Raw genomic sequence first — 13,250 nt, forward strand, 5'->3', positions numbered from 1 at the left:
CCGGCTGTAACAATCGCAGAGGTGCTCCCTTTATGCCCTAGCCGAACAAGCGGGAACGTAGGGCATAAGCACAGGAGCCAGGCAACCCAGCTTGGAAAAAACTTAAGTCATAAAGGTGCATATAATGGCGAAGAAAAGACATATATGAGTAGACGACACATATATACGGTGAGCTTAATGCTCGAAAATAATAATAAGCTTCTATAAAAAGAAGCCCCCAGGTATTGTGGGGTATGTACATTTAAAGATGTATACCCCTCCGGTGTGCGGTTTTATCCGAACACGAGCCATAAGTCGTATAAAAACGAGAAAAAAGACAACAGTGGCAGGAAGAAAAGAAAGAACGAGGAAAGAGGGTATGTGTGTGGACTTAGGCGTAGAATCTTCGGAGCCTTGCAGCGTTCCATGGGTTTGGCTCCAAGCGATTATCCGAAGCATTGCGAAGACGATAAGCTCCTCCAGTGAGAACTTCATCTATAATGAAGGGACCCTCCCATTTGGGCTTGAGCTTGTCCTTTTTCTTCTCTGGTAGGCGTAGAACGAGTTCACCGACATTGTAAGTCTTTGCCCGTACTTCTCTGCTTTGATATCGCCGAGCTTGCTGCTGATAGAATGCATAACAGGCCTTTGCGACATCGCGCTCCTCCTCCAGGCCGTCCAAGTCGTCCTGCCGATCGAGCTCGGTTTCTCTCTCTTCGTACATGCGCACTCGAGGTGAGTCATGAATAATGTCGCAAGGCAAGACTGCCTCCGCGCCGTACACCATGAAGAAAGGTGTATATCCGGTCGTGCGATTGGGCATGGTCCGCAACCCCCAGAGTACGAAATCGAGTTCCTCAACCCAGTGCTTGTCTGATTCTTTTAGAGATCACACTAGTCTGGGTTTGATGCCGCTCATTATTAGGCCGTTAGCCCATTCGACCTGACCGTTTGTGTGAGGGTGGTATACGGAGGCGTAATCGAGCATGATGCCCAAATTAGCGCACCAAGTTTTCACCTCATCGGCCGTGAAGTTAGAGCCGTTGTCAGTAATAATACTATGCGGGACACCATAACGGTGTACGACACCGGATATAAAGTCTATCACCGGTCCGGCCTCGGCTGTTTTGACTGGTTTGGCTTCTATTCATTTAGTGAATTTGTCGACCATAACCAGTAAATATTTCTTCTTATGGATTCCCCCTTTAAGGGGTCCAACCATGTCTAGCCCCTAGACCGCAAAAGGCCAAGTAATGGGGATTGTTCGTAGGGCAGTGGGCGGCATATGGCTTTGATTGGCGAAAAGTTGGCATCCAACACAGCGTTGTACGAGGTCCTGTGTGTCTGCTCAGGTCGTGGGCCAATAGAAACTCGTACGGAAGGCTTTACTCACAAGGGCCCGAGCTGCGGCATGATGGCCGCCAAGACCAGCGTGTATTTCAGCCAAGAGATGTCGTCCCTCCTCTTCGGAGATACATCTTTGAAGGACTCCGGTGGTACTTTTCTTGTATAGTTCTCCTTCATGGACTTTGTAGGCTTTCGAGGGTCGAACGATACGATGGGCCTCAGCCTGATCATCAGGGAGCTCGTTCCTAGTAAGGTAGGCGAGGAAAGGTTCAGTCCACGGGGCAATTACAGCCATGATTTCATGGGCCGAGGGTGTTATTTCGGCGCCCGAGCCCCGATGATATCGGAACTATGGTCGGAATCTGGGGGTGCGATCGGCTCCGGACCAGGGTTGCCGCTCTCATCCTGCCACACCACCGATGGCTTGAAGAGCCTTTCCACAAAGGTGTTAGGTGGGACGGGATCGCGTTTAGCGCCCATGCGAGCAAGGATGCCCGCGGCTTGATTACTCTCTCGAGCCCATGATGAAACTCGAGCCCCTCAAACCGAGCTGACATTTTGAGTACGGCGTTGTGATAAGCCGCCATCTTCGGATCCTTTGCGTCGAATTCTCCATTTATTTGGGATATTGCGAGGTTGGAACCCTAGCGCACCTTGAGGCGCTGTATGCCCATGGAGACGGCCATCCGGAGACCGTGCAGTAGGGCCTCGTATTCGGCTGCATTGTTAGAGTCTGTGTATAATATTTGTAGCACATAGCGGACCGTGTCTCCGGTGGGGGATGTCAAGACGACACCAGCCCCAAGTCCAGCTAGGATTTTAGAGCCGTCGAAGTGCATCACCCAGTTGGAATATGTGCCGTACTCTTTAGGGAGTTCGGCCTCTGTCCATTCGGCGACGAAGTCAGCCAACACATGAGATTTAATGGCTTGGCGTGGTTTGTACGTTATTTCAAATGGTAAGAGCTCAATGGCCCATTTGGCAATCCATCCGGTGGCGTCCCGGTTGTTTATAATATCATTGATTGGTACTTCGGAAGCCACCGTGATCGAGCACTCTTGAAAGTAGTGGCGCAGCTTGCGGGATGCCATAAAGACCACATAGGCTATCTTTGATAATGCGGGTATCGAGATTTGCATGGTGTAAGGACCGTCGATACATAGTATACCGGTTTTTGGAGTGGGAATTTATGTCCCTCTTCCTATCGTTCAATGACGAGCACCGCACTCACCACCTGGTGTGTTGCAGATATGTAGAGCAACATCGGCTCACCGACGTTTGGTGCGGCCAGGATTGGGTTGCTTGCTAACAAAGTTTTTATTTCTTCCAATCCGGCTATGGCAGCATCTGTCCACGCGAAGTGGTCGGTGCGTCGGAGCAGGCGGTACAAAGGCAATGCCTTTTCTCCTAGTTTGGAGATAAAACGGCTCAAGGCTGCCACGCACCCGGCTAGCTTTTGGACCTGCTTGAGGTCTGTTGGTGTTGCCAATTGTGACAAGGCTCAGATTTTGGCTGGGTTTGCTTCGATTCCTCTATTGGAGACAATGAACCCGAGCAGTTTTCCGGCGGGGACGCCGAAAACGCACTTTTCCGGATTGAGCCGTATGTCATATGTTCGGAGGTTGTCGAATGTAAGGCGTAATTCATCCACCAAGGATTCAACATGCTTGGTTTTGATGACTACGTCATCGACATATGCCTCCACGGTCTTGCCGATTTGCTTCTCCAAGCATGTTTGAATCATGCGTTGGTAAGTGGCGCCGACGTTCTTGAGCCCGAAAGGCATAGTGTTGAAGCAGAAGGGCCCATATGGGGTGATGAATGCCGTTGCTGCCTGGTCGGATTCCCTCATCTTTATTTGATGGTATCCGGAGTATGCGTTGAGGAAACATAATGAATCGTGTCCTGCGGTTGCGTCAATAATCTAGTCGATGCGAGGTAGTGGGAAGGGGTCCTTAGGGCAGGCCTTATTAAGGTCTTTGAAATCGACACACATGCGCCAGGATTTATCCTTCTTCGGTACCATGACCAGGTTTGCCAGCCAGTCCGGATGTTTGATCTCTCTGATGAACCCGGCTTCGAGTAGCTTGGCTAGCTCCTCCCCCAAGCTTGCCGTTTGGGTTCAGAAAATCGCCGCAGCGTTTGCTTGACTGGTTTGTATCCCTTCGGTATATTGAGACTATGTTCGGCCAGTCGGTGTGGGATTCCTGGCATATCCAAAGGGTGCCAGGCGAAGATGTCCTAATTTTCGCGCAAAAACGCGCGTAATGCGGCGTCGACCGTCGGATCCAGCTGCGCCCCAATGGAAGCTGTCTTCTTGGGGTCCGTTGGGTGAACTTGAAATTTGACTATTTCGTCAGCTGGCTTGAAGGAAGTGGACTTAGGTCTCTTAACGAGGATTACGTCGTCCCTGTCCACTGTGGAACGTAGGGTGGTCAACTCTTCGGCCGCGAGGGCCTCGAATAGTGCCTCGAGGGCCAGAGAGGCGGTTTTATTTTCAGCGCGGAGTGCTATGTCCGGATCACTGGTGATAGTGACAACTCCGTTGGGCTCGGGCATTTTGAGCTTCATATACCCATAATGGGGTATAGGTTGAAAGCGTGTGAATGCGTCTCGCCCCAGCAGGGCGTGATACCCGTTGTTGAAGGGTGCCACATGGAAGAGTAACTCTTTGGACCTTTAGTTCTCCGGCGTGCCGAATACCACGTCAAGTTTGATTTTCCCCGAGCATCTTGCTTCCTGACTGGGTATAATGCCTCGAAAAGTTGTATTACTCTGCTCAATGCGGCTCCTGTCCATTTGCATTTTATTGAGCGTGTCCTCATAAATGAGGTTCAGTCCGCTGCCACCGTCCATTAATACTTTAGTGAGCCGAAAGCCATCCACAATTGGGTTTAGGACCAAAGTGACAGGTGCCCGGATTGAGCGGGACCTTGGTTCGTCATCGGCATTGAAAGTAATTGCCGTATCGTTCCAAGGATTTACTGCTGCTACTTGGCAGACTTCGGCGAGGTCGCGGAGCGCCCTTTTGCGCCGATTATTTGATGAGAAGGTCTCGAAGACCGTGAATACTTTGAGATCGTCCTCCTCCGAAGAGTACTTCTCTGGGGTAGTGTTGGTGAGGATATCCTCGCCGCTCTTGGCCACTTGCCGGAGTATCCAACATGCCCGTAGGCTATGTGTTGGTTCGGTATTCTGCGTCATGTGTATTTGACAGGGCCTATCGAGCCATTCCTCGAAAACAGTTATGTGTCCTGTAAATGGCTTAATTTTCTTGTCCGCGAGATGATGGTCAGGTGCCCCACGAGGGTGCATCTTTTTTGCTCGTCCGGGAGATGGCTTAAAGGCCTGCGGTTCCCAGCGGGCTGTCTGAGTTTTCCAAGCGCTTTCCATTGCGCAGTACTTATGTACTATGTGTGCCAAATCTGCAAAGTGCAATACGCGATGGCGGTTGAGGGCATTAAGGATTCCCTCATCCGTACAGTTGTTGCGGAATACTGAAATCGCGTCGTCGTCGCAGCAATCTTTGATCTTGTTTTTAACAAGGAGGAATCTAGCCCCAAAGTGATGGACCGTTTCCTGAGGCTGCTGCCGCACATACATTAGATCGCATATGTCCGGGGGACCGAAATTGCTTGTTGAATATTGTTTGTGGTGGGTGGGCGGGCTTAAATTCGCACCCTGACCCACTATGGAATCCGGAGTTTGATGAATTTCCGAGGTCACCAGCTCGGGCTCCGGCGTGTCTGGTGAGTTTTTGGACTTAATGTCCGGTCCTATGTTCGAAGAACAGGGAGTGTCCTCCCGGAGGCAGGTATCCGGCCCTCCGGGCTCGGAGATCCGAACATAGTTCGTTCTCAACATAGGAGAAGAGTTATTGGTGGCCTATTCCTCCACAACCGCTACGAGATGGGTGATCGGCGGAGATTTGATTTCTCTCTGGTCGGGTTTAAGCCCAATCCGATCGTAGTCAATTGCGACTCCCAAGGCGGCGATGCGATCTAGCAGCTCGTTCAAAGACGCTACATCTGCCGGATCCATCTTGTCGGAGTATTCAGGGCCAATGCGGAGAAGATTTTTGGCCACTTGGGGGGCGGTCTTTGGCTTAACGGCCGAACGGGCGCCCATGGTGAAGCTGCCAAGCTGGAGGGTTTGCCCTGAGACTAGGGCTCCTCCAGAAGTGATACTGTCGTTGATGACAAGGCGTGCCATCAATCCCTCTATCGACGACACAGAGGAACTCTCAATGAAAGCACCAATGTCGGTGTCAAAACCGGCAGATCTCGGGTAGGGGGTCCCGAACTGTGCGTCTAAGTATCGAAGGTAACAGGAGGTAGGGGACACGATGTTTACCCAGGTTCGGGCCCTCTTAATGGAGGTAATACCCTACTTCCTGCTTGATTGACTTTGATGAGTATAGGGGTTACAAGAGTTGATCTACCTCGAGATCGTAATGGCTAAACCCTAGATGTCTAGCCTGTATGATTGTGATTGCTCCTACGGACTAAACCCTCTGGTTTATATAGACACCGAAGGAGTCTAGGGTTGCACAGAGTCGGTTTACAGAGAAAGAAATCTTCATATCCGAATGCCAAGCTTGCCTTCCACGCCAAGGGGAGTCCCATCCAGACACGGGAGAACGCCTTCCGTCTTGTATCTTCACGGCCCACGATTCCGGCCTACGTCACATAGACCGGACGCCCGAGGTGAAAGAAATATGCCCTAGAGGCAATAATAAAGTATTATATATTTCCTTATATCATGATAAATGTTTATTATTCATGCTAGAATTGTATTAACCGGAAACATAATACATGTGTGAATACATAGACAAACAGAGTGTCACTAGTATGCCTCTACTTGACTAGCTCGTTAATCAAAGATGGTTATGTTTCCTAGCCATAGACATGAGTTGTCATTTGATTAACGGGATCACCTCATTAGGAGAATGACGTGATTGACTTGACCCATTCCGTTAGCTTAGCACTCGATCGTTTAGTATGTTGCTATTGCTTTCTTCATGACTTATACATGTTTCTATGACTGAGATTATGCAACTCCCGTTTACCGGAGGAACACTTTGTGTGCTACCAAATGTCACAACGTAAATGGGTGATTATAAAGGTGCTCTACAGGTGTCTCCAAAGGTACTTGTTGGGTTGGCGTATTTCGAGATTAGGATTTGTCACTCCGATTGTCGGAGAGGTATCTCTGGGCCCACTCGGTAATGTACATCACTATAAGCCTTGCAAGCATTGTGACTAATGAGTTAGTTGCGGGATGATGTATTACGGAACGAGTAAAGAGACTTGCCGGTAACGAGATTGAACTAGGTATCGAGATACCGACGATCGAATCTCGGGCAAGTAACATACCGATGACAAAGGGAACAACGTATGTTGTTATGCGGTCTGACCGATAAAGATCTTCGTAGAATATGTGGGAACCAATATGAGCATCCAGGTTCCGCTATTGGTTATTGACCGGTGAGGTGTCTCGGTCATGTCTACATAGTTCTCGAACCCGTAGGGTCCGCACGCTTAACGTTACGATGACAGTTTTATTATGAGTTTATGTATGTTGATGTACCGAAGGAGTTCGGAGTCCCGGATGAGATCGGGGACATGACGAGGAGTCTCGAAATGGCCGAGACGTAAAGGTTGATATATTGGACGACTATATTCGGACATCGGAAAGGTTCCGAGTGATTCGGGTATTTTTCGGAGTACCGGAGAGTTACGGGAATTCGTATTGGGCCTTAATGGGCCATACGGGAAAGGAGAGAAAGACCCAAAGGGTGGCCGCACCCCTCCCCATGGGCTAGTCCGAATTGGACTAGGGAGGGGGGGCGCCCCCTTCCTTCTTTGTCCTTCCCCCTTCCCTTCTCCTACTCCCACAAGGAAAGGAGGAGTCCTACTCCCGGTGGGAGTAGGACTCCCCCCTCGGGCGCGCCACCTTCCCTTGGCCGGCCCTCTCCCCCTTGCTCCTTTATATACGGGGGCAGGGGGCACCCCATGGACACACAAGTTGATATACGATATTTTAGCCGTGTGCGGTGCCCCCCTCCACCATACTACACCTCGATAATATCGTTGCGGAGCTTAGGCGAAGCCCTGCGTTGGTAGAACATCATCATCGTCACCACGCCATCGTGCTGACGAAACTCTCCCTCAAGACTCGGCTGGATCGGAGTTCGAGGGACGTCATCGAGCTGAACGTGTGCTGAACTCGGAGGTGCCGTGCGTTCGGTACTTGATCGGTCGGATCGTGAAGACGTACGACTACATCAACCGCGTTGTGATAACGCTTCCGCTGTCGGTCTACGAGGGTACATGGACAACACTCTCCCCTCTCGTTGTTATGCATCACCATGATCTTGCGTGTGCGTAGGAATTTTTTTGAAATTACTACGTTCCCCAACAATGGTATCAGAGCCTGGTTTTATGCGTTGATGCTATGCACGAGTAGAACACAAGTGAGTTGTGGGTGATATAAGTCATACTGCTTACCAGCATGTCATACTTTGGTTCAGCGGTATTGTGAGATGAAGCGGCCCGGACCGACATTACGCGTACGCTTACGCGAGACTGGTTTCACCGTTGCGAGCACTCGTTGCTTAAAGGTGACTGGCGGGTGTCTGTCTCTCTCACTTTAGTTGAACCGAGTGTGGCTACGCCCGGTCCTTGCGAAGGTTAAAACATCACCAACTTGACAAACTATCGTTGTGGTTTTGATGCGTAGGTAAGAACGGTTCTTGCTAAGCCCGTAGCAGCCACGTAAAACTTGCAACAACAAAGTAGAGGACGTCTAACTTGTTTTTGCAGGGCATGTTGTGATGTGATATGGTCAAGACATGATGTGATATAATTTGTTGTATGAGATGATCATGTTTTGTAACCGAGTTATCGGCAACTGGCAGGAGCCATATGGTTGTCGCTTTATTGTATGAAATGCAATCGCCATGTAATAGTTTTACTTCATCACTAAGCGGTAGCGATAGTCGTAAAAGCAATAAGTTGGCGAGACAACAACGATGCTACGATGGAGATCAAGGTGTCGCGCCGGTGACGATGGTGATCATGACGGTGCTTCGGAGATGGAGATCACGAGCACGGTGCTTCGAAGATGGAGATCACAAGCACAAGATGATGATGGCCATATCATATCACTTATATTGATTGCATGTGATGTTAATCCTTTATGCATCTTATCTTGCTTTGATTGACGGTAGCATTATAAGATGATCTCTCACTAAAATTTCAAGATACAGTGTTCTCCCTGAGTATGCACCGTTGCGAAAGTTCTTCGTGCTGAGACACCACGTGATGATCGGGTGTGATAGGCTCTACGTTCAAATACAACGGGTGCAAAACAGTTGCACACGTGGAATACTCAGGTTAAACTTGACGAGCCTAGCATATGCAGATATGGCCTCGGAGCACGGAGACCGAAAGGTCGAGCGTGAATCATATAGTAGATATGATCAACATAGTGATGTTCACCGTTGAAACTACTCCATCTCACGTGATGATCGGACATGGTTTAGTTGATATGGATCACGTGATCACTTAGAGGATTAGAAGGATGTCTATCTAAGTGGGAGTTCTTAAGTAATATGATTAATTGAACTTAAATTTATCATGAACTTAGTCCTGATAGTATTTTTGCAAATTATGTTGTAGATCAATAGCTCGCGTTGTTGCTTCCCTGTGTTTATTTTTGATATGTTCCTAGAGAAAAATTATGTTGAAAGATGTTAGTAGCAAAGATGCGGATTGGATCCGTGATCTGAGGATTATCCTCATTGCTGCACAGAAGAATTATGTCCTTGATGCACCGCTAGGTGACAGACCTACTGCAGGAGCAGATGCAGACGTTATGAACGTTTGGTAGCTCAATATGATGACTACTTGATAGTTTAGTGCACCATGCTTAACGGCTTAGAATCAGGACTTCAAAGACGTTTTGAACGTCATGGACCATATGAGATGTTCCAGGAGCTGAAGTTAATATTTCAAGCAAATACCCGAGTTGAGAGATATGAAGTCTCCAACAAGTTCTATAGCTAAAAGATGGAGGAGAATAGCTCAAGCAGTGAGCATGTGCTCAGATTGTCTAGGTACTACAATCGCTTGAATCAAGTGGGAGTCAATCTTCCAGATAAAATAGTGATTGACAGAATTCTCTAGTCACCATCACCAAGTTAGTAGAACTTCGTGATGAACTATAGTATGCAAGGGATGATGAAAGTAATTCCCGAGCTCTTCGTGATGCTGAAATCGACGAAGGTAGAAATCAAGAAAAACATCAAGTGTTGATGGTTGACGAGACCACTAGTTTCAAGAAAAGGGCAAAGGGAAGAAGGGGAACTTCAAGAACGGCAAGCAAGTTGCTGCTCAAGTGAAGAAGCCTAAGTCTGGTCCTAAGCCTGAGACTAAGTGCTTCTACTACAAAGGGACTGGTCACTGGAAGCGGAACTACCCCAACTATTTGGTGGATAAGAAAGGATGGCAAAGTGAACAAAGGTATATTTGATATACAGATTATTGATGTGTATTATACTAGTGTTCGTAGCAACCCCTTGGTATTTGATACTGGTTTAGTTGCTAAGAGTAGTAACTCGAAACAGGAGTTGCTGAATAAACAGAGACTAGAAAAAGGCAAGGTGACGATGTGTGTTGGAAGTAGTTCTAAGATTGATATGATCATCATCGCACACTCCCTATACTTTCGAGATTAGTGTTGAAACTAAATAAGTGTTATTAGGTGTTTGCGTTGAGCATGAATATGATTTGATCATGTTTGTTGCAATACGTTTATTCATTTAAATTAGAGAATAATTGTTGTTCTGTTTACATGAATAAAAACCTTCTATGGTCATACACACCAACGAAAATGGTTTGTTGGATCTCGATCGTAGTGATACACATATTCATAATATTGAAGCCAAAAGATGCAAAGTTAATAATGATAGTGCAACTTATTTGTGGCACTGCCGTTTAGGTCATATTGGTGTAAAGCGCATGAAGAAACTCCATACTGATGGGATTTTGGAATCACTTGATGCTTGCGAACCGTGCCTCATGGGCAAGATGACTAAAACGCCGTTCTCCGGAACTATGGAGAGAGCAACAGATTTGTTGGAAATCATACATACGGAAGTATGTGGTCCGATGAATATTGAGGCTCGTAGCAGGTATCATTATTTTCTGACCTTCATAGATGATTTGAGCAGATATGGGTATATCTACTTAATGAAACAGAAGTCTGAAACATTTGAAAAGTTCATATAATTTCAGAGTGAAGTGGAAAATCATCGTAACAAGAAAATAAAGTTTCTACGATCTGATCGTGGAGAAGACTATTTGAGTTACGAGTTTGGCCTTCAGTAAAAACAATGTGAAATAGTTTCACTACTCACGCCACCTGGAACACCACAGTGTAATGGTGTGTCCGAACATCGTAACCGTACTTTATTAGATATGGTGCGATATATGATGTCTCTTACCGATCTACCACTATCGTTTTGGGGTTATGCATTAGAGACAGCTGCATTCACGTTAAATAGGGTACCATCTAAATCTGTTGAGACGACGCCTTATGAACTGTGGTTTGGCAAGAAACCAAAGTTGTCGTTTCTTAAAGTTTGGGGTTGCGATGCTTATGTGAAAAAGTTTCATCCTGATAAGCTCAAACCCTAATCGGAGAAATGTGTCTTCATAGGATACCCAAAGGAGACAATTGGGTACACCTTCTATCACAGCTCCGAAGGCAAGACATTATTGCTAAGAATGGATCCTTTCTAGAGAAGGAGTTTCTCTCGAAAGAAGTGAGTAGGAGGAAAGTAGAACTTGATGAGGTAACTGTACCTGCTCCCTTATTGGAAAGTAGTTCATCACAGAAATCTGTTCCTGTGACTCCTACACCAATTAGTGAGGAAGTTAATGATGATGATCATGTAACTTCAGATCAAGTTACTACCAAACCTCGTAGGTAAACCAGAGTAAGATCCGCACCAGAGTGGTATGGTAATCCTGTTCTGGAGGTTATGTTACTAGACCATGACGAACCTACGAACTATGAAGAAGCGATGGTGAGCCCAGATTCCGCAAAATGGCTTGAGGCCATGAAATCTGAGATGAGATCCATGTATGAGAACAAAGTGTGGACTTTGGTTGACTTGCCCGATGATCGGCAAGCAATTGAGAATAAATGGATCGTCAAGAGGAAGACGGACGCTGATAGTAGTATTACTATCTACAAAGCTAGAATTGTCGCAAAAGGTTTTCGACAAGTTTAAGGTGTTAACTACGATGAGAGTTTCTCACTCGTATCTATGCTTAAATCTGTCTTAATCATGTTAGCAATTGCTGCATTTTATGAAATATGGCAAATGGATAAACAAAACTGCATTCCTTAATGGATTTATTAAAGAAGAGTTGTATATGATGCAACCAGAAGGTTTTGTCAATCCTAAAGATGCTAACAAAATATGCAAGCTCCAGCGATCTATCTATGGGCTGGTGCAAGTATCTCGGAGTTGGAATATATGCTTTGATAAGTTGATCAAAGGATATAGTTTTATACAGACTTGCGGTGAAGCATGTATTTACAAGAAAGTGAATGGGATCACTACAACATTTCTGATAAGTATATGTGAATGACATATTGTTGATCGGAAATAATGTAGAATTATTCTGCAAAGCATAAAGGAGTGTTTGAAAGGAGTTTTTCAAAGAAAGACCTTGGTGAAGCTGCTTACATATTGAGCATCAAGATCTATAGAGATAGATGAAGACGCTTGATAAGTTTTTTCAATGAGTACATACCTTAACAAGATTTTGCAGTAGTTCAAAATGGAACAGTCAAAGAAAGAGTTCTTGCCTGTGTTACAAGGTATGAAATTGAGTAAGACTCAAAGCCCGACCACGGCAGAAGATAGAAAGAGAATGAAAGTCATTCCCTATGCCTCGGCCATAGGTTCTATAAAGTATGCCATGCTGTGTACCAGATCTATTGTATACCCTACACTGATTTTGGCAAGGGAGTACAATAGTGATCTAGGAGTAGATCACCGGACAGCGGTCAAAATTATCCTTAGTGGAATAAGGATATGTTTCTCGATTATGGAAGTGACAAAAGGTTCGTCGTAAAGGGTTACGTCGATGCAAGTTTTGACACTAATCTAGGTGACTCTAAGTCTCAGTCTAGATACATATTGAAAGTGGGAGCAATTAGCTAGAGTAGCTCCGTGCAGAGCATTCTAGACATAGAAATTTGCAAAATACTTACGGATCTGAATGTGACAGACCCGTTGACTAAAATTATCTCACAATCAAAACATGATCACACCTTAGTACTCTTTGGGTGTTAATCACATAACGATGTGAACTAGATTATTGACTCTAGTAAACCCTTTGAGTGTTGGTCACATAGAGATGTGAACTATGGGTGTTAATCACATGGTGATGTGAATTATTGATGTTAAATCACATGGCGATGTGAACTAGATTATTGACTCTAGTGCAAGTGGGAGACTGAAGGAAATATGCCCTAGAGGCAATAATAAAGTATTATATATTTCCTTATATCATGATAAATGTTTATTATTCATGCTAGAATTGTATTAACCGGAAACATAATACATGTGTGAATACATAGACAAACAGAGTGTCACTAGTATGCCTCTACTTGACTAGCTCGTTAATCAAAGATGGTTATGTTTCCTAGCCATAGACATGAGTTGTCATTTGATTAACGGGATCACCTCATTAGGAGAATGACGTGATTGACTTGACCCATTCCGTTAGCTTAGCACTCGATCGTTTAGTATGTTGCTATTGCTTTCTTCATGACTTATACATGTTTCTATGACTGAGATTATGCAACTCCCGTTTACCGGAGGAACACTTTGTGTGCTACCA

The sequence above is a fragment of the Triticum aestivum genome, chromosome 4D, assembly GCF_018294505.1.
Source record: "Triticum aestivum cultivar Chinese Spring chromosome 4D, IWGSC CS RefSeq v2.1, whole genome shotgun sequence".
Classification (NCBI taxonomy): Eukaryota; Viridiplantae; Streptophyta; class Magnoliopsida; order Poales; family Poaceae; genus Triticum; species Triticum aestivum.